This window comes from Camelus bactrianus, chromosome 1 (genome assembly GCF_048773025.1).
Source record: "Camelus bactrianus isolate YW-2024 breed Bactrian camel chromosome 1, ASM4877302v1, whole genome shotgun sequence".
NCBI classification, from domain to species: Eukaryota; Metazoa; Chordata; class Mammalia; order Artiodactyla; family Camelidae; genus Camelus; species Camelus bactrianus.
The window spans coordinates 13,564,070-13,590,407 of record NC_133539.1 but is presented as its reverse complement, the minus strand read 5'-3'; the positions used below and the strand labels follow the sequence as shown (position 1 = coordinate 13,590,407).

General features: G+C 38.7%; 1 protein-coding gene and 1 long non-coding RNA gene across 4 annotated transcripts in view; one reads left to right on the top strand and one right to left on the bottom strand.

Moving 5' to 3' along the window:
- Positions 1–3,439: 3,439 nt before the first annotated feature.
- LOC141577096 (uncharacterized) lies at positions 3,440–26,338 on the bottom strand. Its single transcript, XR_012505665.1, has 4 exons — positions 26,212–26,338; positions 7,724–7,755; positions 7,345–7,464; positions 3,440–6,237 (listed from the first exon to the last, which is right to left on the bottom strand). It is a non-coding gene; the product is annotated as an uncharacterized LOC141577096 (long non-coding RNA).
- The window catches only part of BACH1 (BTB domain and CNC homolog 1), a 53,715-nt gene continuing 53,521 nt past the window's right edge, over positions 26,145–26,338 (top strand). For 2 of the 3 annotated variants that reach the window (XM_074360814.1, XM_074360791.1), the window contains exon 1: positions 26,145–26,283. The gene's annotated coding sequence lies outside the window, so the exon portion shown is untranslated. The remainder of the gene's footprint in view (positions 26,284–26,338) is intronic. The other variant, XM_074360798.1, reaches the window with a different exon arrangement.

The following is a 26,338-nucleotide window of genomic DNA, read 5'->3' as shown; positions in this document are numbered from 1 at the left end:
ATCTGGGGGGGGTGTGTGTATGGTAAGTATTGTTCATCATACGTGTAGTATTTGTGCTTCATTGTTTTTGTGCATCCTGGCTTTACACCACAAGACAATACTCTGCCACTTCTTGCTACCTGCATCACTGTCAGCTCAGTTCAGGCCATTAAAACCTCTTGCTCCAGTGACCAGGTCAGCCTCCTGTCTAGTCTCCTTGGCCCTCACTTTCCAGTCTTTTAACACAGTTAAGCCAGAACAATCTTTTTCCTGGAAAGAGGATGGATCCTATCTGCTTAGTACCTTTCAAGGGCCTCCTCAGACTCAGCATGATCTGGCCTCTGCCTGTCTCTTTCATACACTCTATTTTTTTTTTAACTTTTTTTTAATTGAGTGATAGTCATTTGATAATGTTGTGTCAAATTCTAGTGTAAAGCAAAATTTTTCAGTTATACATGAACATAATATATATTCATTGTCACATTTTTATTTTTTTTAATTGAAGTGAAGTCAGTTTACAGTGTTGTGTCAATTTCTGGTGTACAGCATAATTTTCAGTCATACATATACCTCCTCTCATACACCCTTACCTCTATTCTGTCCTGGCCATACCACTGACTTGGAAGTTACCCAGAGACCTTTTTTTCTCTCCTCCTGCTCTGTGCACCTGTCATTCTCTCTGCCTTGGGAAGCTCATCTTCACCCTACAGCTTCTTTTTGCCTGCTTGCTTAAGACCCAGCTTAGCATCACTTCTTGCTGGGGTCCTTCTCTGAGGCCCACCAGACCGGGCTGTGTGCTTTTTCATCACTCTGTTGTCTGTACCTATCATGACACCATAATCTTTTAAAATTATTTGACTGCCCCATCAGGGTGAGGGTCCTGCCTTATGAAGTAGGCACTAAAGAAATACTTGTTAAAGGAGTGAGTGAAGGAATGGAGGCACTTCCTTGAGGTAGTGTGGTCCAGGTGGTGAAGAAGCTGGAGTCAGATGGCTGGAGTCTGGCCCCTGGTTCCACTCCTAACTAGGTGTGTGATCTCTGGCAAGTGACGTTGCCTCCGTTTCTTAATGGGTGAAATGGGGATAATAACACTAAACATCTGATCAGATTACTGCCACCATTAAGCGTTAACAGATGTAGACAGACCGGTAACTGCATGCCATTCAATTTCGTTTCATGCTAGCTTTATTTATTTCCTAACCTTGTTCTGGCAACTTAGTAGCCGAAGTAGAAGGCAGAGCATCTGGCATGGTCATTTAGGAATTGTAAACTTAGCTCTGGAAGAGAATTCACAAGAATTGATTTATAAATGTTGGATTTCTACAACAATGATGATCAAAATGATTTTCGCTATAACATATGATACAGATATTCTATGTTATAATTACGGAGAAAGTATATCATATCTTTGCTTAAGTTTTAATATGTATTGGTTAAATATGTTTTAAGGAATTGAGATCTATTATAAGCTAAACAGTCTTAATGGCAAAAAGAAGTATGTATTGGGATTTTTCACTAAAAACTCTATTTGAGATACTCATTAACACTTGGCTAGGGGAATGGACCTATTCTCTGAAGTTAAATTTTTCAGATAGAAAACATTGATGGAGACTTAAAAGGAAGCTGTCAAGGAGCTCATAAATTGGAGAAAGATCATGTTTCATTGAAGTCAACAGTGATAGTATGACTAATATGTCTCAATTTATTGGATCCAGAAAGGAGAGACAAATAGAGAGAGGGGGAGAAAGAAATGTGGTAGGAATATTTTCCATCATAAACTGTAGGATCTAGCCATAAATTACACTTTTTAAGGAGACAAAGTTTGGTTGGAAGTGCTTGCCGGGTCTTTGGACACAAAGATGCTGAGAAGCCAGATAATCTCTGGGAATTTCATCCTCCAAATTAAGAAATTCAGCATGGATCAGAATTACTCAAGCCAGAGGAGAAAACAGGATTAGATTCAGCAGTGATTCAGAAGAGTTAGGGGTTAGTAACTAAGCTGACTACACCCAGGTGGTAATGTAAGTGATATGGGATGTTTGAGTGTGACGTTCTTTAAAATGTATGTTTTTGTTATTTGGGGGAAAACATCAACTAAATGAAAATAAGACACTATTCTGTTTTCTTGGGCTTAATGACTTCTGTCTATAGGAAAGAGCTTTTTGGATGGGAAGGCGATGTTCAGCGGAACACCAGTTCTGTGAGTGAAGAAGCAAGAGACCCTGAGCTAGCCTGGAGGCAGTGTTGGGCAGTAGTTAAAGGCACTCGAGTCAGATGGCCTGGGTCTGCATCCCGTTCCAAGCCAATGACTTCAAGGATACTTCTCACTACCCTAATGCTGTATTTATCAAGCTAAACCTAAAATACACTCAATTTTATTCATGTCATAATTGTGACAGATCTCTCCGAAGTTAATAGAAGTTTAAAGCACACGTGGCTATTCAGCTATGGGGCTTACTTTAAAATCATGTGATGTGTTACAAGTATTGTGTAGTTGCACACCAGGCAGCAAGGTGACCCCAGACGTTGCTGTGCCAAGAAGTCTGAAATAAGTTTTTCTTCACTTTATACTCCCATTCTTTTTCCATCTCTTACTAAGAGACTACGTCTCTCTTTATAAGCAGGACCAAGTTGAATTCCAATTAACCGGGGTGCTATATAAGGGACACATAGCCCAGAGCTTGGCACATAGAAATGGCCAGTGGGCTTTTTTTTTATGTTATTGTTATTATTAGCAGTAGAGTTTATCTTTCCAATATGTTGGATGCTTTGCTGGGTCATTTATAATTATTAGCACATCTACACTTCAAAAGAACCATGAGAAATAGGTGATATCATCCTCATTTTTAGACAAAGAAAGTGGGACTCAGGAAAGTTCAGGAATTTGTTCTTGAGCATGGGGAGTAGGGCCAGCATATAAGCCAGGTTGGTCCAACACTAGAGCCCTTTCCTCCACATCTTATCACTACTCTCCTGTTGGACCACAGAAAAATATTCCATTCATCCTCCAGTTTCCAGGATTTGTATTTGAATAACTTAATTAATAGGCTGAAATTTACATTACATATCTATATTTTTTTCCCCAAAGGCAAGTATATACTATCATTAATGTAAATCTCATCTATCAATTATATATTTCCTGGCATTTCATTATAAAATTGGTAATATCATCATTAAATATTCTGACTATACAATTTAATAGACCTCACATTCAAACAGCAACAAAACTATAAACATCTCTTTAAGAGGTAAATTTAATGCATTTAGATTAATAAATTGAAAGTTTATTGATGTAAATCTTAGACATTCTGATTTGAAACAAAGCTTACAAGTCTAAAACAGCTTTTAAACAAAGTCTAAAACAATTCAAACGTTAAAATTGCCTTGGGGAGCCTTGAGACAACAACAACAATGGTGACAACAGCAAAACCACCCCCACCCCCATCCCCACACCGCCCAGTCTAGTGCCTGAGACTCTCCCCCAGGTTGTGTTTTAACTGTCGAACAATAGGTATTGTTTGGAAGCTCCCTGGGAATTCTATTGGGCAGTAAAAGCTGAGACTCTGGTCTAAAGGAAAAGCTGGAGCACATAACTGAACAGGACAATAAATATTTGCTGAAATGAATTAAGCATATGGGGCTAAAAAAATTTCAGTGCCCACATCTGTCTAGCATCCATTAAAGAATCTTCCTTTGAAGTCCAGAAATAAACCCATGAACTTATGGTCAATTAATTTATGACAAAAGAGGCAAGGATATACAGTGGAGAAAAGACAGTCTCTTCAGTAAGTGGTGTGGGGAAAACTGGACAGTTATATGTAAAAGGCTGAAGTTAGAACATTCTCTAACACCATATGCAAAAATAAACTCAAAATGGATTAAAGATCTAAATGTAAGACTGGATGCTATAAAATTCCCAGAGGAAAACATAGGCAGAACATATTTGACATAAATTACAGCAATAATTTTTTTGTATCCACCTTCTAGAGTAATGGAAATAAAAGCAAAAGTAAGCAAGTGGGATCTAATTAAACTTAAAAGCTTTTGCACAGCAAAGGAAACCATAAACAAAATGAAAAGACAACCTATGGAATGGGAGAAAATATTTCAAATGACGAGACCTACAAGGGACTAATTTCCAAAATATACAAACAGCTCATACAGCTTAATATCAAAAACCAAATAATCCAATCAAAAATGGGCAGAAGATCTAAACAGACATTTCTCTAAAGAAGGCATTTAGATGGCTAACAGGCACACAAAATGATGCTCAATATCACTAATTATTAGAGAAATGCAGATCAAAACTACGAGGTATCATCTCACACCAGTCAGAATGGCCATCATTAAAATGTCTACAAATAATAAATGCTGGAGAGAGTGTGGAGAAAGAGAACCCTCCTACACTGTTGATGGGAATGTAATTTGGTGCAGCCACTATGGAGGACAGTATGGAAATTCCTTAAAAAACTAAAAATAGAGTTACCATATGATCCAGCAATTCCACTCTTAGGCATATATCCAGAGAAAACTGCAATTTGAAAAGACACATGCACCCCAATGTTCATAGGAGCCCTATTTACAATAGTCGAGACATGGGAACAACCAAAATGTCCACTGACAGATGACTGAACAAAGAAGTTCTCAGCCATAGAAAAGAATAAATTAATGCCATTTGCAGCAACATGGGTAGACCTAGAGATTGCCATACTAAGCGAAGTAAGTCAGAAAGAGAAAGACAAATATCATATGATATCACTTATGCGTGGAATCTGAAAAAAGATACAAATTTTACTTATAAACCAAAAATAGACTCACAGACATAGAAAACAAACTATAGTTACCAAAGGGGAAAGGGCAGGGGATAGATAAATTAGGAGTTTGGCATTAACAGATACACACTACTGTATATAAAATAGATAAACAACAAGGACTTACTGTATAGCACAGGGAACTATATTCAATATCTTTTAAGAGGCTATAATGGAAAAGAATCTGAAAAAAACATATATATGTATGTATGTGTATAACTGAATCACTTTGCTGTACACCTGAAACTAACACTGTAAATCAACTACACTTCAATAAAAAATAAAAAAAGAATTATATGAAAAAGGAATCTTCCTTTGATCTTGAACCCTCTTCAGACACTAGCTCCTTCTCTCAGAGCTACTTGTCTCTAAAGAGTGGAGGCTGCTCATGTTCCATTTCCTCACTTCTCAACCCATCCCAGGTCAGCAGCCATGGTCTCCACCCTCCTGAACCTGACCTTACTGAGCCTCCATCATGAATTCATTTAATATCTATTAGTATATAATATATAGTCAACATATTACAGGTAATAATGGAATAGTAACATAATCAATATATAGTATGTAACAATATCAAGCCCTACCTGAAAATTGCTGTGGGTCAGAAGCAGGGCTATGTAATGCTTTGCTGTTTAGGAATTGATAAGATTATAGAGCTGAATAAAGCTTTGGACATGATCTTATACTATGGTTCTCAAGTTAGTTTTTTTTTTTTTTTTTTTTTTTTAAGGCAACACATCCCTGTATTCGGGAAGCTTATTTGAAAAGTCAGTCATGAAAGAGAGGGTAGCTACTTTGAGTGGTGGTGATGAATCCAATTGCTGGGCTCTGTCCACCTTTCTGGCTACCTTCTCCTCCAAGACAGTCCTTAGAGATTTACGCAGATCCTCTGCCTCTCTGAAAAGCACAGTTTAAAAATCACCCATCTAGTGTTGATGCCTTTCAGGCAGAACACAGGATATGCCTGCTGCCTTCAGGAAACTTCTAGATTTTGTAAATAAAAACACATATCGGTGGTGAAAACCTTACAGCTCATGAACTCACATTTACATTCTGTTTATTATGTTCCAGGCACCTTCCTAAGTATGTCATGTGTAGCAATGCATTTAGTCCTCACGGCAGTACTGTGAGGGTGGTTATTACTACTCTCATCTTATGTATGAGGACATAGAAGCAGGAGACATTACGTCACTTGCCAGTGTCACACGGCTAGCGGGTACATATATGAGCCTTGCTCTTAATCACCAGTACCCTGCCTGACAGATAACCTGGTGTGTATCCGGTAACCTACATAGCACATTTACCATGTCTTTGTGCAAATACATTATTTAACCAAGAGATCCGTAGAAGTAATGGCTTATCATGTTGTAGATGCTGGAGATACAAGAATGAATAAGACAGAAGAGGTCCCTTCCCTCATGGATCATGGTAGAGACAGAAAATACACCTGTAAACAAATAAGGAAATAAGAGAATGAAATGATGCTATTAAGAATGTAATAAAAGATAAACAACAAGGTTCTACTTATAGCACAGGGAATTGTACTCAATATCTTGTAATAACCTATAATGAAAAAGAATATGAAAAAGAGTTTGAATACATATATATGTATAACTGAATCACATGCTATACACCAGAAACTAACACAACATTGTAAATCAGCTATACTTCAACTAAAAAAAAAAAAGAAGGTAAGGCAGAGCAAAGCCATAGGAGTGACTGAGGGGAGGGTACGTTCTATCTCATTTCCCACCCGCTCATTCACACACACACAAACACACACACAAGTTGAGTATATGTATGTAAGTGGAAAATAAAGGCTTTGCATTTAGAAATATCATATTATAATATAAAACATTCCTACTTTATTTGCAATGTATTCTCAGAAACTTCATCATTTAAAAACAGTATTTTGTCATAGGACTAATGATATAATTGGGGGTTATATTACTGATTCTACATGAAATGACTCATAGCTCAGACTAAAAACATCATAAAAGAAAAGCTGCAAGGAAAATTTCTATATTCCCCTTTAAAATGTGCTATTTAATGCTTCAGCTCCAATTAAATAAATAAACATATACTATAACATTAATTATATAAAGAACTTCAATTTCCTGCAAAAGTATACAGTATATAAAAATATGACTCTAATATAAATTTGCTCTAAACGAGTATGCCAACTATAAACATTATTTAAACATGTAATTAAATGACTGTGTTTGTATTTTGAAGGGAAGTTTCATAATTTTCCAGATCACTTTAAAAAAATCCAATTTTATTTATGCTTATACAACTTTTTTCCTGAGGAAAATACCCTATAACAAGTAACATTCACACTCATACCAATTACCTTTGAGTTTTAAGACATTACTACTCACAATATGGAGGTAAAGGTAAAGGTTTGTGGCGTGTTTCTTACTAAAATCATTTAGGAAACTGAAAACTACCCAATGTTCCTGTATGTTGCACTGCTCAGCCCTCTGTTTCCTCAGAGATTTTGTATAGAAAAAGACAAAAACCACTAGGTAAAAAGAAGCACCAGGGTACTTACATCCTTTGAAAGCCAGCTGGACAGACATAGTGAGGTGGTCCCTCCCCATCAACCCAGTTTTAGCAGGATTTCCTCTGGTTTAGCACTGACAATCCCAAATGCCCAAATGCCTCTCAGTCCCTGGAAAACCAGGATAAGTGGTCACTCTAGGTCTAAAACAAACAAACAAACAAACAAACAAACAAACAAACCCACTCCCAAAACTTAAAATGAATTTCAACAGTATCACAGAATTGCAAGCACAATATTGTACTTTATCTTGCTACTTCCAGTGAAAATTCTGAACGATACTTATACAACATCAAATAGTAGCAAATGTTATTTTCATAATATCAACTGAATAGAACATATTTGGGGAAAAAAATAGAAATTGCCATACCATTCTTCCCTTTCTCAATATTGTGCTGTAGCCTGTTTGAGAGAAAGAGAAGAAAAGAAAGTGGAAAAATAGACATTACTTTCATTACCCACCAGAGCATCAAGCTCCAAAATGGGGGTAAATTAAGAAAATATTAGCAATACCATGTTTATTTATTTAATTTTTCAAAACTGAAAAACATAAACTAAACTTTACTGATATGTAATCTACAGATTAATAACAGAAGTTTCTGGCTTAATTTCTGCCAAAGATATTAAAAGATGTATTAAAAGATGGCACACATAATACAAACAATACAGATTTGGTGATTTTTCCTGTAAAGATAAATGGCGGTTAGAATCATACTATGCAGCAGATTTTTTGACAAATAAACACACTTAATCTGTCCCTTCAAAGTATGACATTTCAATATTAAGAAAGTAGCTGTTTTTTTCTCAAGAAACCTGTGATATAAAAAAAAGTCTTTTGAAACAGTTTGAAAATATTTTGGGTTATCAATTGTACTCAAAGATCAGTGATAAAAATATTTTATATGGAAACAACATGGTTATATTTCAGAGTTTTGGCAAAAAATTTCAATGAAATATTAAACCTCAAATGAATTTTGAAGTTTGTACCATGTCCCCAGCCTTGATGAGGAGGGTTGGGAGGGAGGTGTGAGGGGGACCAACTGTATGTTCATTCTTGTAGTGTTGGGGTACATTCACAAAAAAGTTTGTTTGATGTTTACTATCATCCTATAAGGGGCTATCATGATATTTATATAATGTCTTAGAATTGCTGTCTAATTGATTTAGATATGACTTTTCTTCTCATTTAGATTATGTTCTTCTCCAGGACAGGTCTATATTTCTCATTTACTTTTAAAGATGGTTAAGATCATAGTAGTTTTTAATTAAAAAATAAAGGAAAAGTCACTGAAATGGAAATACATCTCAATATTTAAAAGATCGACAATATCAAGTGTTGGAGGGGATGTGTGGCAAATGGAATGCTCACCCATTGCTGATGGAAACATAAAATGTTACAAAACTTTGAAAAACTGCTTATCAATTTTTTATAAAATTACACATACACCTATCCTATCCTCAGCAATTTTATTCCACTTGTAGGAAAGTAAGGGAGCTAAAAATATATATATCTACAAAAAATGTGTACAAGAATATTTATAGTAGCTTTGTTTAAAATAGTCCATAAGGTGAAAAAAATCCAAATACCTTTCAACAGGTGAATGGATAAACAAATCACGTTTCAGTCATACAAATGAATACTCAGCAATGAAGTGAAGGAACTACCCACACATGCAATAACATGGTTGAACCCACTTTCTGATTTCTTTACATAAGGCTTAAGATAAGGCAAATCAAACAAATCGGGAAAGGAAAGGAATTTTTCAATAAATATTGAAACAATATTTTATTATAACAATAAAATATTTAATAGTTGTACCAGAATGGGTAAAACTTTAAAAATGGATAATGCCAAGTGTTTTGACGGACGTGAAACAATTGAAATTCTCACACATCATTAGTAGGAATGTAACATATTAAACAACCGTTTTGGAAAATTGTTAGGCAGTGTCTACTTATGCTGAACATCTGCATATCCTTTGACTTAACAATTCTACTCCTGGCTTTGTATCCAATACAAATGTGTGTATTCATTCGCCAGGAAACATTTATAAGCATATTCATGGTAACTTTATGAATAAATAGCCCCAGAGTAGAAACAATGCATATGCCTGCCAACCGTAAAATGGATACATACATTGTGGTATATTTATACACAGCCATGAAATATGCAAATTATGGCTACTCCCAGTAACAAGGATGAACTTTGCAACAATAATGTAGAGCTAAAGAAGCCAGATATGAGACTGTACATCGTATAGTTTTACTTGTACGAAGTTCAAAAGACAGGCAAAATTTGCAGCGTTAGCTTTCAGAATAGTGGATATCTTTTGGGGACACAGGTAATTATTGTGAGGTGACACCAAGGAGTCATCCTACGGTAATGGAAAAATTCAATATATTAATCTGGATGGTGGTGAAATAGACGTATTCACTTTGCTAAAATTTTTAAGTTGTACACACGATTTGTTCATTTCATTTTCTGTGTGTATGCTTTACTTAGTAAAAGATTCATATTAAATAAAAATAAAAGAAATGATGAAGGCTTGAAGTAGTGAGAATAGAGGGAATGGGAGAAAGGTACCTGATACGAAGGATATTTCAGTGGTAAAATCCACAGGATTTGGTGATTGGTTTTGAGGAAGCCTGAGGAATCATAGGTGAGAACAAGGTGGACTAGTGGAAGGCAGTCGGTACATTAATGGAGATTGACATATACACAATGAAGGGGTTAGAGTTCAGGAGTGAGATGGGGTGATGTGTGGGTAGTGAGGTAATCAGGTGAAAGTACTGAGTTAAGAAATTTTGGGACCAGGAATATGCCCAGGGGCAACTGAAAATAAGATCTAAATCTGAGAAACAGGTTAGGGAATAGAGACATTGTTCTATTATCATTAATATATGAGATAGTTTTGTCATCAATATTATATGTTGCATTTAAGTCCTCCTTTTTTTGTGGATTTCATCTTGACTTTATTCTACATTATGGTCTGGTATGTAGATTTATCTCTGACTCTTCCGGTTGCTTCTTCCTTATATATAAAGCCTCATCTATTTTTTAATTGATTGGATGGAGTTTTCTCACTTTGCTTGACCTCCAACATAAGAGATCTTAACTGTCTATTTTCAATAGGATTTTGGGCGTTATCTCCTTATCTTGGCAACTTTAATGGTTGTACAATCTACTCTAAATTTGTTTGCATTGTGTGGTAAAATGCTTTTTTTGTGTGCTTGAGGTTTGTTAAGTTTCTTGGAAATATATATGTCTATGGTTTTCATCAAATTTGGAACTATTTTATCCATTATATCTTTAAATAATTTGCTGTCTCCTCCCTTCCTTTGGGGACTCCAATAACATGCACGTTAGGCTGCTGTGGTTGTCCCACAGTTAACTGATGCTCTTTTCTTTTTCTTTTTCCTTTTTGTTCCAAATATATTTATTAAGGATCTAATATGTACCAGGTTATGTGCCAGTTTCTGTGACTCAAAGTCAAATAACACATGGTCCCCACCCTCAGGGACTGATAGTCTGGGAGAATCAAGCAACCATTTATCAGTAACAACCAACGTGGCAAGTTCCATGTTTCTGCAGAAGCACAGGAAAGAGGCATTAGATTACAAGGGCCAGAAGAAATGGTCCTTGAACTTACTTTTGTTTTGAAATAGATTCATTTTTAACTCTATAATGTAGATTTTCAAACATACATGAAAGTAGAGAAAATAGTAAAATAGTATGATGAACCACCAGGCACGCATCTTCCAGTCAAAATTTTCATAATATGGCCGATCTTATTTCACTCACACCCACACCCAATAACCCCTATTCCTCGGATTATTCTGAGGCAAATCCAGACATCTGTAAATATTTCAGAATGTCTCTCTAAAAGCTAAGAACTCTTCTTAAAATATAACCACAAAGTATTACCATGCTTTTAAAAATGAACGATTCTTTAATGTCATCAAATATCTTTGCCACTGCACCCATTTCTGATTTTATTTACATTTTTTTTTGAGTAGGGATCCAAAGAAGATATTTTGATAGTAAATATGTCTCTTAAGTCTTTTAAACGATTGGTTCTTCCTTTCATCTCTTTTTTTCCCCTTTGCATTTTGTTGTTATTGTTGCTGTTTTTGTGGAAGAAACTGGGTCATTAGTTCTCTAGATCAGAGATCGGCAATTGTTTTTTACTGTAAGGGGCCAGTGAGTAATTATTTTAGGTTTTTCAGACTCTGTAGTATCTTATGACTATTCAACTCTGACCTTGTAGTATGAAAGCAGCCATAAACCAATGAGCATGACTGTGTTCCAAAAAAGCTTTGTGAACACTGAAATTTGAATTTCATATAATTTTCACATCTCGCACAATGTTATTCTTTTGGGTTTTTTTCCAACCATTTAAAAATGTAAAAACTATTCTTAGTTTCCAAGCCACACAAAAACAGGCAATGGGTCAGATCTGTCCCATGGGCTGTAGTTTGCTGACCCCTACTCTAGAATTATCCTTGCTAAATTTTGTTATTTTATCTTCATTGTCTTTTTAAAATTTTTTTTATATAATTTTTAAAGGTTACACTCCATTTTCAGTTATTACAAAATATTGCTTATATTCCCTGTGTTGTACAGCACATTCCTTTTAAAAATATATTTAAAAGAATTTTTATTGTTTAATTAACTAGTTTATTGGAAGAGAGGTAACTGGGCTTGTTCCTTTTTTTTTTTAATGGGGGTACTGGGGATTGAACCCAGGACCTCATGCATGCTGGGCATGCACTCTACCACTGAGCTACACCCTCCTCCTATAAGCCATTCTCGTAGCTTATCTTACACCCAACAGTTTGTACCTTCCACTCCCCTACCTCCTCCTCGCCTCCCCTGTCCTAGACATGGATAATTATTAGTTTGCACTCTGTATCTGTGAGTCTGCTTCTTTTTTTGATATATTCACTAGTTTGTTGTATTTTTCAGATTCTACGTATAAGTGATATACAGTATTTGTCTTTCTTTATCTGACTTATTTCACTTAGCATAATACCCTCCAAGTCCATCCATGTCACTACAAATGACAAAATTTTGTTCTTTTTTGTGGCTAAGTAGTATTCCATTGTATATATGCCATATCTTTTTAATCCATTCATCTGTTGATGGACACTTAGGTTGCTTCCATATCTTGACAATTGTAAATAATGCTGCTATGAACATTGGGGTGCATGTACCTTTTTTGAATTTGTGTTCTTGTTTTTTTCAGATATATACCTAGGAGTGGAATCTATCTTTCTTTCCTTCTTTCTTTCCTTCTTTCTTTCCTTCTTTTTCTTTCTTTTTCTTTCTTTTCTTCCTTCCTTTCTTCCTTTCTTTCTTTCTTTCTTCCTTCCTTTCTTCCTTCCTTTCTTTCTTTCTTTCTTTCTCTCTTTCTTTCTTTCTTTCTTTCTTTCTTTCTTTCTTTCTTTCTTTCTTTCTTTCTTTCTTTCTTTCTTTCTTTCTTGTTCAGCTGTTTATTCTATTTCATTTTAGATAGTTGATATTGTCATGCCTTTAAATTAACTGATCCCTTCCTCTACAGCATCTAATCTACTGTTAATCCCATCCAATTGATGGAATTTTCATTTCAAACACTTTTTTGAATTGAAATATAGTTGATCTACAATATTGTGTTGGTTTCTGGTGTACAGCTTAAAGATTCAGTTATACATTTATATATATATATGTATATTCCTTTTCATATTCTTTTTTATTATAGGCTATTATAAGGTATTGGATATTTCCTGAGCTATACAGTGGGACACTGGTGTTTATCTATTTTATATATAGTAGTTAATATCTGCATATCCCAGACTCCCAATTTATCCCTCCACCTTCTCCTTGCCCTCTGGTAACCACAAGTTTGTTTTCTATGTCTGTAAGTCTGTTTCTGTTTTGCAAAAAGTTCATTTGTCTCATTTTTTAGATTCCATATATAAGTAATATCATATTGTATTTTTCTTTTTCTTTCTGGCTTACTTTACTTAGTATGACAATCTCCAGTTCCACTCACATTGCTGCCAATGTCATTTGTTTATTCTTTTTAATGGCTGAGTAATATTCTATTGTGTATATTTTCTTGGCTATTGTAAATAGTGCTGCTATGAACATTAGGGTGCACGTATCTTTTCAAGTTATAGTTTTTTTCTGGGTATGTGCCCAGGAGTGGGACTGCTGGATCATATGGTAACTCTATTTCTAGTTTTTTAAGGAATCTCCATACTGTTTTCTGTAGTGTCTGCACCAAATTACATTTTCAAGAATAATGCAGGAGGTTCCCACCTACAGTGTTGAGGGCTCTTTTTTCTAGAAGTTGGATTCAGGTCTTTTAAATATATTCCACAACTCTACTTAAAATGCTTAATCTTTCCTCTGCCTTCTTGGACATATGGAATATAGTTATAATAATAATTTTCATGTCCTTATCTACTAATTCCATCATTCATATGCCTATTATTTCTTGATCAGTTTCTATTGATTGGTTTTTCTTTTTATGACGGATAGTCATATTTTCCTGCTTCTTTGTATACCTGGTAATATTTGATTGGATGCTAATTATTGCAAATTTTATTATGTTAGGGTCCTGGATTTTTTTTTATTCTTGTAAATATTCTTGAGTTTTATTGGGATGAAATTATGAAGACAGTCTGATTCTTTCAGTTTTCTTTCAAGCTTTGTTAAGTGAGACCAGAGCAGCTTTTAGTTTACGACTAATTTTGCCCCACTATTTTGCCCCACCTCTGAAGTACTCTACCCAAGATTCCATAAAATATGAGATTTTCTACTCTGGCTTGCAGAAAACTGAACCCTGCATGAGCTCCAGTATTTGCTCCTTTTGTTCCTTTTAGGTGGCTCCTCTCCACCCTGCCCTCCTCATCCTCCAGCATTTTCTTCATAGGCATGTGCTGACCATTACTAAACTGAGGACTTGAGGAGGACTGTATGTGGATTGCTGGAGTTCTCTCCCTGTGTAGCTCCCTTTCTTTAGCATTCTGCTCTATGAAATTTCCAGCTGCCTTGGCTTCTCCAGCCTACCTGCCTGCAGCTCCACCTCCTCAACTCAGGCTGACCATGAACTCCACTTGGGTTCACTCCTCTCTAGGTAGTCTGGGGCACTCACAGGGCTCATCTTGTGTGTTTCTCCTCTCTCAGGGAGCACTGTCCTTTGTTGTCAGAATACAATGTCTCAAAACTATTGTTTTATACTGTTTTCCATTTTTTTTTTTTTTTGGTTGTTACTGGTTGGAGGGCAAATCTTGTCCTTGTTTTTCCATCTTGGTCACAAGCAGAAGTCCAGATGCCTTCCTCTGCAAAAAAAATTTTTTTTTCTTTCCTCTCTGCTTTCTTTTCAAAGAATGTCGAGAGTAACTTGTTTCATCCTTTTCCCACAGGCAGTGTCATAAATCTTACATATTTCTATTTATGAATAAGTGGTAAAGAGGCCACACCTGTGTGACTTTCTTCCCTGGGGAGCCAAAGGAAACATACCTTTCATTTCTAGTATCTTCTATCATTGAATTCTATCTGGGTGACTGATACTATTTATTGAAAGAAGGTTTAGTTCTTGCCCTCCTTTTCCTTTTTTAATGCCTTTTCAGGTGCTTCCAATACTATCTGATTGAAACGCTGAATTTACGCTGATCGCTGTTCTGCATCAGTGGCCAAGAGTATAAGCCCTGACATCAGTCAGAGCTGGATCTGAGTCCCGGCTCAACCACCAAATAATAGTGACGTTCCTTGAGCTCTTCCCACCTGGCCAGGCACTGTGTTGAGGGCTTTTTCATGAATTATTTCGCTTAATTCTCGTGACAGTGCTACCCCATACCAAAGTTGGTATGATTAACCTAAGTTCCAAAATGGCGATCAGCATTAGGAGTCAAAATACCTGAGTTGAATCCTGGCATTACCCCTTACTAAATCTGTGTTATTGGGGAAGTCCTTTAACCCAATAGGGCTGCTGTGAGGACTATAAGAGAAAAAAAATATGTATATATATGAGGCATTTAGCACATAAGTCCTCAATAAAAGATGACTAGTTGCATTATTTTTCTGTGAAGCACCAAGAATAAAAGGGATGTTACTTTATAATATTCAGAGACTTTTTTGGAACTCAATGAAGTGGGCATGAGAATGTACCTTCCAGGCCCTCAACTGCAGGGTGTAATTGTAATGGACCAAGGGCCGCACTTGCTAAGCTTTGCAATGCAAAGTTAACTTCTTTCGAGGCCATTCCTCCCATGGGCTGCTCCTTGATAGTGATGGAGTTTCGTGGGGAATACTAAAGCATGCCTGTTCAGGGAGGTATGGGACTCCAACCAGTATCAGTTTAGGTCCAAGGATATCCCGATGGCTTTGCTGAACCAAACTTAGGCTGTACCCCATTTCTAGGACACTTCCACGCAACCTTCTCGCCCTCTCTTTTTGGCTCAGGGTCAGAGTTTGCATTGAAGTGCGATGACTCTGCCAGTCTTTTTTAGCTCCCTCCTTACTTCCTTTTATGTTAAGTATTCCTCCTAATCAAATACTTGCACGTTTAATCCCATTTGGAGTCTGCTTTTTTGGAGGGCCCCTACAATCACACTTGAGTTCTTGTTTGGTTTACCCTGGTAATTATGCTAATCACAACTTGCAGAGACTGTTTCCTGGCCCCAATCTCAGGGAAATGATCACTATTGTTCTCCTTAGAAGTCTTTCTCCTTTCCTCCAGTGGTTCCTTTGGCTTCATTCCTTTAAGTTCCCACCACATCTTAGCACTGAGAGCCCCCCACCCTATCCCAACACACACTCTTCCCTGATTTTCCTTCTGGCCAGTTACTGAGTAGACCATTCTTCATCTGCTCCCTTTCTCTCTCCTTCTGGAAAGCTTGGATTGCCATCCTTCAGCAGAATGTTCAGTGGGGTCTACTTCCTGAATCTTTGTACTTTCTCAGTTTCAACTGCAGTATACTTTTGAGAATTTCCATGCAAATATCCTTTACACAACAAAGTTATGCATAATGAAATTTTACCTTTTTATGGTTCCTTCTTATAAGTCTACATTCTATACAAGCTTCCTTAAGTTTAAATACTCATTCAGGGTAATACTGGACCAATAAATTACTTTTCTGATCCTCAGATTCCTCACCAGGAAACATGGATGGGCATACTTACCCTTTTGGTTGTTGTGAAGATTAAATGCAGTAACATATCAATGCACTCTAGCCCTGTGCCCAGCATTTAGCAACTGTTGGTGTGTTCCTCTGTTTAGGCAATTCAAAATCTAAGATAGTTCTGGTTGTGTTAAGAAGGCCCAATGTTCATAGCAGCACTATTTACAATAGCCAAGGCATGGAATCAACCTAAATGTCCATCGACAGATGACTGGATAAAGAAGTTGTGGTATAGTTATACAAGGGAATACTACTCAGCCATAAAAATAATAAAATAATGCCATTTGCAGCAACATGAGTGGATCTGGAGATTGTCATACTAAGTGAAGTAAGCCAGAAATAAAGAAAAATGCCATATGATATTACTTACATACGGAATCTAAAAAAAGAGGCAAATGAACTTATTTACAAAACAGAAACAGACTCATAGACATAGAAAACAAACTTGTGGCTACCACAGGGGAAAGCCAGGGCAGGGGGAGTGGAGGGATAAACTGGGAGTTCAGGATTTGCAGATACTCACTACTATATATAAAATAGATAAACAATAAGATCTTACTGTATAGCACAGGAAACTATATTTAATACCTTGTAAAAGCCTATAATGAAAAAGAATATGAAAGGGAATACATACATATGTATAACTGAATCACCATGCTGTACACCAGAAATTAACACAATGTAAACTGGCTATACTTCAATAAAAAAATGGATTAGAAAAAACTCCTAAAATCACTTTATAATAGAATTGATAGACAATTTTTACAGAAATGACCACAAATCATGCTTAATAAATAAAGGTTATAACTACCCTTTGATCAATATAAAACTTTAAAACATGCATGTAAATCAATGTAAGAGGACAATACTGGAATCCATGAATCCAAATCTATTTACTTGCATTTATTCATGGGGTTTTCAGGGAAAATATTTTAGGTGAGGGAAAGGGCTCTTGGTCAAGCGGCCCAAAGAGCTGCATGGCGTCGTTTGCTAGCCTTTGGCCTGAAAACTCAGCTTCCTCATTTTTTAAAATGAGGGCCATTTCTGTTTTATCTACTTTAGAGGGTGGTGTATTAAATGCAACAAAATCTATAAAAATGCTTTGTAAATGATCAAGAATTCAGTACATACATACAGCATATTGGCTGGTGGACAGACATATCTGAGTCTTTCCTGCTATTTGTACTTTTATGACATGAGTTATCCTTTATTTTTCTACTAATCATGATGAATTTATAACTTCTTAGGATATTATTTTCAAAATCATATTCAAAGATGGATTTTTAATAACATTCTTACTGAATAGGTAACACTTGTTCCCAAAAGCTGTGCCAGCTTTTGGCAATAATTCTGCATTAGCCAGTCAGTATCCTACTGTTCAGCATTCAGTCCCCTTCCGCTGCCCTTCCTGGCCCCATCATACTTCTTTAAGTGGTATGGCTCGCAGGTATAGATTCCTGCTTTCTTATACTTACTTCTACTTTCCTGTCAAAATGCATTTGAACCCCATTTGCCATGAGTATTTTTACAGGCTTACTCTTACTAGAGTGATTGTAATTGTCCTTGGAGATGGCTTAATGTATTTGCCCTTTGAAAAAATTTTTAACAGAGAACTTTTGAACATGCAAAACCTTTATCCCCTCAAATTAATCTCCAAGGGATTTCAGGCATCAAGTAGAGAAGTAAGAGAGGCAGAGCTTGACCCCTCTGGCTCTGGTAACAGAAATATGGATTTTTGTCTATTAAAAATGATAAAAGTGTCTGTGATTATCTTTTATTCCTTTCTACAGCACATCATGTGGTGCTTGCAAGTGGTTTTATGCTTGACTTCTCATTGCTAAGGATAAAGCATCAAATTATGTTAGAGCTTGTTTTTGGAAACCCAAGGGGCACATGTAGTTAATTAGAGATATGCCCTAGGTTTCCTTTCTTTGTTTATCCTAAGGGATATAAAATACATTCCCAATAGAGTTTCTTCTGGAAATCTTATTTAGCCAGGAGGCAATTTTCTAGTGTCCTAATAAATTTAAGTTGATGCTTTTAGAAGTCTAAGCTTAATATTAATTCTAAAGCCTCTTTTGACTTAGGAAAAATTCTCAAATTATTAGTATAGAAAGATATTTCCATTTGCTAAGTGGAATTCAATGTCTCCTAATTCCTACAGCTTCATGCATAGATGTGGATTTTTAAATTTTTTGACTGCTATAAGTGGGTATGTCTCTTTCAATTCATGTAAACTACTGACTATGATGCAGCTTTTGATTATTCAGTTATAAAATGCATCATAAAAGAGAAAGAGTTTAAATAATCAGAATAATTCCATGCAATTTCTTATGTTTTCCCAATGTTTTTGCATTGCTAAAATCTATGAAATTGTTTTGGAAAGATTTTAACTTCCTTTTTCCCCCCTTTGGCAGCTGTCCCATGTTTCAAAAGAGCCATTTCCTGGAATTTCATCAGCATATTTTTTTTACTGACTTAACTGCATCTCTGTTTTCTTATTTGTGATCCATTTACATCTAAAAGGATATGGCAATCCAGAAGTCAATAATAATGTTCTTCATAATTTCGTAATAAGGTGTAATTTTTGCCCTTCTCTTATTCTCAACTCTACTAGACTGCTGCTCACTGCCATTTGTTTGTCAGCTTCAGGGGTCTTATGCATAGATTGTATATGTTCACAACAACCATTTATTCCTACGTAACCTAGGATGCACGACTTCTGTGTTCTCAGCGCATGTATTTAAATAGAATGATGTGGGAGGCCTGGTAAAGCCTTGAGATTAAGAAAAGGTATCACTTAAGGTTGGCTTCATGTAATAAAAACAACTCTGGAAGCCTAACTGAATAGAGTTTTTCTTCTCTGGTATAAAAAGAGTGAACCCCACAACCAGAGCAGGTCAGCAGCTCAAGGAAGTGGTCAAGGACCCGAGCTTTTTTCTAGCTTCCTGCTCTGCTATCCTTAGAGTGTGATTCTCATCCTCATGGATGAAAGAAAACAGCCCCACCTCCTGTCATGCAACACAGGGAGGGCAGAGGGCAAAATTGTATACCTGTTGACTTGGTCTTTTGTTATCAGGAAAGTAAGAGCTTTCCTGGAAGTTCCACTGAGTGCCTATGTGCTTACATCTGTTGACCAGAACTAGGTCATCTGGCTAAGGGAGCCTGGGGAGGTGTTTTTAAGTGTTTTTAAGCACATACTCAGTCAGAATGGAAAGGAAGAAGAGGGAATGGATATTGGGTAGACAACTAGCAGTGTTTGTCCAAAAGGAATTTAGGAAAAGGGAAGTGAATGGGGGATAAAGTGCCCCCAGTCAAAGGTCACTAGTAATAAGTACAGGGTGTTCCTGTGAAGGAGGTACGACCTGGACCAGGTCATCTCGGGCTTTACCGTCTCACACTCAGCATGATTCTGTACTTGCAGGACAGAACTCCAAACTGTGGACGTACCAGTGGTGATCAGTCTTTTGGATGCACACTTACTCAAAGCTGCAGAGGCAGGAAGAAAATCGGAAAGATGATTTATTTGTTTACAATGAGAACATTGCCAGCAAATGTACCAAATGTTGATGCTCACTAGCCAGACAACCTCTCCCTGTAGGCAGAGGTATATGCAAAGCAAATCATTAGAAAGAAATCTAACAGCGATGTAAGTGGCGTGACCTGGACAGCTAATCTAGTGGAACCAAGACACGATAGCTCTCAGCTCTCATCCTCCCCATGCCCTGTAGGTAACAGTACTGAGCAATAAAATACAGGTTTCCTCACTTTCTGAGAAAGTAGAATGATGCTGTGAAACCTTTTGCAAGCTGAAATGGCAGAAAGTGAAGAAGCAACTACCTTAGGACACATCTTGCTAATGAACACACAAGATAAATTGAGGAAACACAGATGCTCAGACACGGCTCAAAGCTATGCTGAGACCCTGAGTGTAGTTCCCAGGGAAGGAGCTTGGTGGTGCCACTCTTGATGCTCAGGGTGCACACTCCCTCTATAATGCATGGCTCACTGGAAAACAAAAACTGAATGCAATTTTCACTTTCCCTCTTTTTTTCATAAAAAAAATTCTCTCCATATTTCTTTTGGTTAGCAAAAATAAGTACTAATGTAGGTATTTTGTAAAATTGAAATGGTGTAAAAATAACTTTTGAAAAGTAGGGGATACCTGTACCATGTCCTTGTCTGACACACGTCACTCCTCACACCCCAGGGCCAGGGATGTGTTGCCCGTGTTTGTGCCTCTGGCTCTTCTCTTCTTGGCTTCAGATTTTGATAAACTCCTCTTTTTGACAGTCACTGTCTTTCCTATGTGTTGATATAGTCACTCTGGTTATCCCCAAGTCTTGATCTGGTGAAACAAGTCAGGGAACTGGCAGGAAACATATAGGACCACTCACAAGGGTGAGGGCAGCTAACCTGCCAAGAGACAGTGGTGCACCCGGGAGCAACCAAGGTGAGGAGTTATCACCACCCCTAGAATGATATTCTTTCGCTGTAACTCTAGGGGAAGGCTGCCCTAGAGCTGCTGAAACTTGGTTAGAAGAACAGAGCTGTAGCCAATCTGCTGCTGGGCAGGGACACAGCTGTGTCCCTGCCAACACCTCCCATTATCCAAGTACAACCAGAAGCGAGGGACCAGGGGACCCCCCTGGATGCTGTGCCCAGAGAGCAGCCTTCAGGGGCACAGAGCAGGGCAGGAAAGACTGGACAGGAAATCTGGAATGGTCAGTGGTGAAAATCCAGCTCCCCCAAGTGACCATTCTATCTCTTTATGATAGTATGAGTATCTCTCCTCTGATCCCATAGGTCTCATTTGATAACTTTTAAATCTCAGAGGTTATTCATTGTACTTCATTTCTGAAGTACTTCCTACATATGGCACCCCAGTCTAAGAAATGTGCTGTTGTAATGGGGGTCACAGTCTGCGCCCATTTTTTCTTCTTCTAAGAGCTCAGTACTTCTTCCTCCCATGGTGGTCACTCTTGCCCAATTCCTAGTCAGTTCATTATAAACAGTTTCCCTTTCTACCCGGCTGCTAGGAAGCTATAGAGAATTCTATAGCTCACCTTTGTCAAGGATATGTTTTGTGATATGTTCTTTTAGCTTCTTTTGGGCTCCATTGTACTTTTTTCCACTTATTTTTTCTCCCTTTATTCCTTGTTTTAATTTACATACACATGTCTCATACTGGAGCATGAGTACATACAGGTTAGGGTTATTCAACCTTGGCACTATTGATGCTTTGGGCCAGAGAATTCTTCATTGCGAATGGGGAATAAGGAGTCTTTATTCACAAAGTATTTTATCCATGGGAACTCTCCTCTACATTGTAGGATTTCTAGCAGCATCTCTGGCCCCTGCCTACTAGGTACCAGTAGCATCCCCTGACACTTCTCGCCCCATATCAATACCAGTATCTCCTGGGAGGCAAAACCATCCTCTGTTGAAACCCACTGCCCTAGGTGAATGAAGTGTACATGCCAGAGATGAAGTAAAACTATGAGTTAAAATACGGCACCTCTACTAGTTATGTCAGTTTTACTTAAAAATATATATATTTTGAGAACACTTTTATTAAAACAAATATATTACAGAGTAGAATCTAACTCCTGCACACATTTTAAAGATGAAAGATCAAGTGCCTGCCGCAGGCTATAATTCTTGGCGCAAACATCAACAAATACACGTAACAAAGCTATGGGGCCGGATTCTTCTGCCCTTCCCAGACACGTTACTGTGGTTGAAGGCTCTTGCTTGCTGTTTCCGACAGCACCAAGCACTAACTTCACTGCTGCCCCAGGAAGGCCCTTGCACCGAACACTTAGTACCTTTACCGCAGGCTTGGGGGGCTGGTTACATCATGCTTTCCGCAGACTTCTGTCATCTCTCTGCCTCCAGCCATACTCTTTTCTCCTCTTTTATCACCTGCCCCTCACCACCCACCCCACCCCTTCCCTGCTATTGGGTGCAGAACAGTCAGGCTACACTCAGAATCCTGAGGGTCCCATTTTGTACCCACAAGCACTTATATGTATGTGTGTGTATGTGTATATGTATACACATATGTATGATTATATGTATGATTTTCTAACAGTTTCAGAGAGAATGACAATTTCTCTATTTTTTTATATAAATATATTCAGCAGAGTGAGGGGATTTTGGGGCACAATTAATTTGTAATTGAAGAAAATCTCAAGTGTCATTTCAGACCAAGAAGCTTGACATAGGCTTAAAATTAAACAGTCTTTTCTACATATTTTCTGTTTTATTAATCTGAGCTTTCCTCCAAGCCTTAATCATTGGGCTTGCGGGTCTTCTCAGAAATTTAATTACATTTGTATGCTCTAGTCCAGCATCAGGTATTCTCTTTAACCAAGCCACCCCAAAACTGAGTGCCTTAAACTAGCAATCATTTTATTATCTTATAGTTCTATGAGTTCACTGGGCTCCACTGGGAGTTTTGTTTGTTTTGGTTTTGGTGTTTTTGGGCGGGGGCTGGAGTCATTCATAACCTTGACCAGAACAGAACATCCAAGTTGGTTTGCTCACATGACACATTTGATGCTGACTATTGGCTGGTTGCTCTGTTGGGGCTGTTGACCGGAGAGGCTACATATATGTCCCTTGCTGGGTTTTTCACAACATGGTGGCTTGTTTCTGAGACAGTGTCCCAAGAAAGAGGAAGTGGGAGATGCCAATCCGAAGACTAGACCCAGAACTAACAGCATCACTTCTGCAGTGTTCTCTTGGCCATGCAGTTACAGGGCCAGTCCAGATTCAAGGAGATAGAAAATAAATTCCCCTTCTTGATGGGGAGATTGACAAAAAATTTGTGGCCATTTTTAATCCCCAGTTGGTTTTTAGAGGCACAAGAATCTTTCCTCATTTGGACCCTACGTTGAGCCACTTTGGTTGTCATTAAATCTGGTATCTCAGCAGCACCTCTCTCACCAATTTGACCCCTGTCACATTGAGTTCTGCTCCAGTACTGTCTTCTTTCTTTCCCTTTTACTGACTTTTTAGAAAACTGAAGCATAGCTGATTTACAATATTATGTAAGTTACAAATGAACAATATAGTGAGCCACAATTTTTAAAAGCTATACTCCATTTATAGTAACTATAAAATATTGACTATATTCTCAGTGTTGTACCGTATCTTTTGGTAGCTTGACAATTTCTGCATTTTTTTTTTTTAATCTTAGAAGTTGTGAACATCTCAAGTCAGAGGCTATATTTCTTTTACTTCACCTTTCATTTCAGATATCAGGTAGACATTAAGGTGTGTTTTCCCATCTTGCTCCAGGAAGCCTCATTGTCTTCTAATGAAATATGTTCATTTTCCACAAAAATCTTTCAACCTGGGTGGGTATGGGTGGCCGGGCTTTAATTCATAATCATTTTTTGAGGGAAGAAGTGTCGACTGGCAGTTTTTCAAGCTGTGGAGACCTATTCTTGTTTTATCTTGGTAGTCAAATCTCTCACAGTTTAAAACTCAGTTTTTTCAACCCTCAAATTCTGTTGATTAAATTAGTTAATGAATATTTACAGACAAAAGGAGCTAAGGCAATGCAAATGGAGTGAGGTTCTCTAGAATCAGCTCTAAAAGCAATTACATGACTTAAAGACCTCTACACACTCTCTTCAGCCCATGGGATAAAGTCCAGACTCTAGGCCCAGTGCATGAGGCTCTTCCCATTCTGACTTGGTTTTATTTCATTCTCTAGTTTTATTTATTTATTTATTTTTGCCCTGTACCTACTGTACATCATAAACTCTAACTCAGTACCTTCTCAAGTGTGGTTTGAAGACCGTCTGCCTCACTATTAAAAATACAGACCCTTGGGGCATTTGCAGACTTATGAAATTAGAATCCTTGGGGGCAGAGCCCAGGAATCTGCATTTTTAACAAGTACCCTAGAGATTCTTCAACATACTAATGTTTGAGAGTCACTCCTAACCTCCTTGATATTCTCAACACCTTGATATATCTTTGTAAGACTTTTCAAATAATGTAACAGATCAGAGCATATGCTAGAAACTATCTCAGCCATTTATCCACAGTGAAAAAGGAGAAGGGTTCCTCCCAAGGAAACTGAAAAGGTGTGGGAGGAAGGAAGAACAGAATTCCATTGGTTTAGGATGGAAGAAGAGTTAAGCCTCAAAAATGCCCTGGGAAGGGTGTAAGTACCCCAATTCTATGTCTATTCCTAGATGTTTTTCTTCTTTTCTCACTAAATATTTGTACCCCATGATGAATTCAAGCAGCCTGGAATGCCATCTACCTCCTGCCTCTGGGCTATTGCATAAACTCACGCCTCCCTGGACTGCAGGGCTCCATTCTTCCCAGTGAAGACCCGGTGCAAATGGTACCTCTTGCCCCAATTCTGGGTCATGGTGAATCACTTCAACCTTTGGACTCCCGTGTAATTTCACTCATGTCATTTTCTCGTGTATTTTGGATGTAACTCAAATATTCCCTGAGTACAAATGCAGTCATGTTAGTGATAATATCTGACTTTATTTACTTGGTAGCCTTTTTTGCCCCGGGAGATCCAGGGCTGTCTTCCTGTGTGCGGGAATGAGCCCACACATCCCGGTGCTGTTCCTGTCCAGCCACCAATTTCCCTGTATTTCTCGCCCTAAACTCAAAAGCCAATGGCAAAATCGCTTCCCACAATCCGAAGGCCAATGAGGTTGGCTGGCACAGTGCCACCGTGCTGGGGGCTCCTAGATTGGCAGTCGTAGGCTTTGCCAGGTGCGCATCTTTTCGCAGAGTAATTCCAGACATGCTAAATGGCTTGGGAGCATAATTTTAAAACCGACAATGAAAGCCTGACCCGAGCTTGAGATGAGCTGGCTGACACCACTGGGCTCTGAACCTGTCTCCCAAGTTTCCTGGCAACCGCTGCGTGAAGGGAACACCTGTTAGCCGACGCCGTTGTTTTCATTGTCAATCAGAAGCAGGGCTGCCAGATGCTTTCCACAAAATCCTAGATGCACTTGATGTATCCCTATCAACTAGCTCAAATACTGCGAACCTGGGCGCCCGGCCATCCCCGAGGGAAGGCAGAGGAGGGGCTCTGCCGCTGCGGCTTCCAGAAGCCACCCCTGAGGGCCGGCGTTCGCCCTCCCCTCTGTTGTCTGCTGGCACTCGATCCCGGGTGGCCTGGCACCACTTAGAGCGAGCAGGCCGTCAGGCTTCTCCTTTCTGCCCTCAGCAGGAGAGAAGGAGGTGGTCCTCAGGTGGCTTTACGGTTCAGATAGCGGACTGTGCTCGCAAAGGGGCGCCGCGCGCGGAGACGGCGGGATCCCGCCATTGCAGCCTCCCGGAGGCCTGCCCACCCCGCCCCCGGCTCTCGCGATCCCTCCCCTCAACTCCTCGCGTGGGCTTCAGGCAGCGAGGATTGAGCCACAGGGATCCGCGGACTCAGGATTCGCGGCAGACGGGGCGGGGCCTCTAGGGAGGGCGGGGCTTTGGAGCTACGGAGCGGGAAGGGCCGGACCTCGCGAAGCAGGCCTACGGGGCGGGGCCTCGAGAGGCGGAGGGCGGGGCTTTGGTCCGGGAGGGGGCGGTGGCCGCGGCGGCGGAGGGGAGGGGAGGGAAGAGAAGGGGAGGAGAGGGAAGAGAAGGGGAGGGGAGGGAAGAGAAGGGGAGGGGGCGGCCGGCCGCGGGGAGGGAGTGAGTCACCTGATCTCTGCCCGCGCCACCCGCCCCGTTCGCTGGCTGCCGTCAGTCGGGCCGCGCCGCGTCTCGGCTCTGGTGAGTGGCTCCCAGTCCCGCGCGCCCTTCCCCGGGAGGGTCCGCTCGGCGGCGG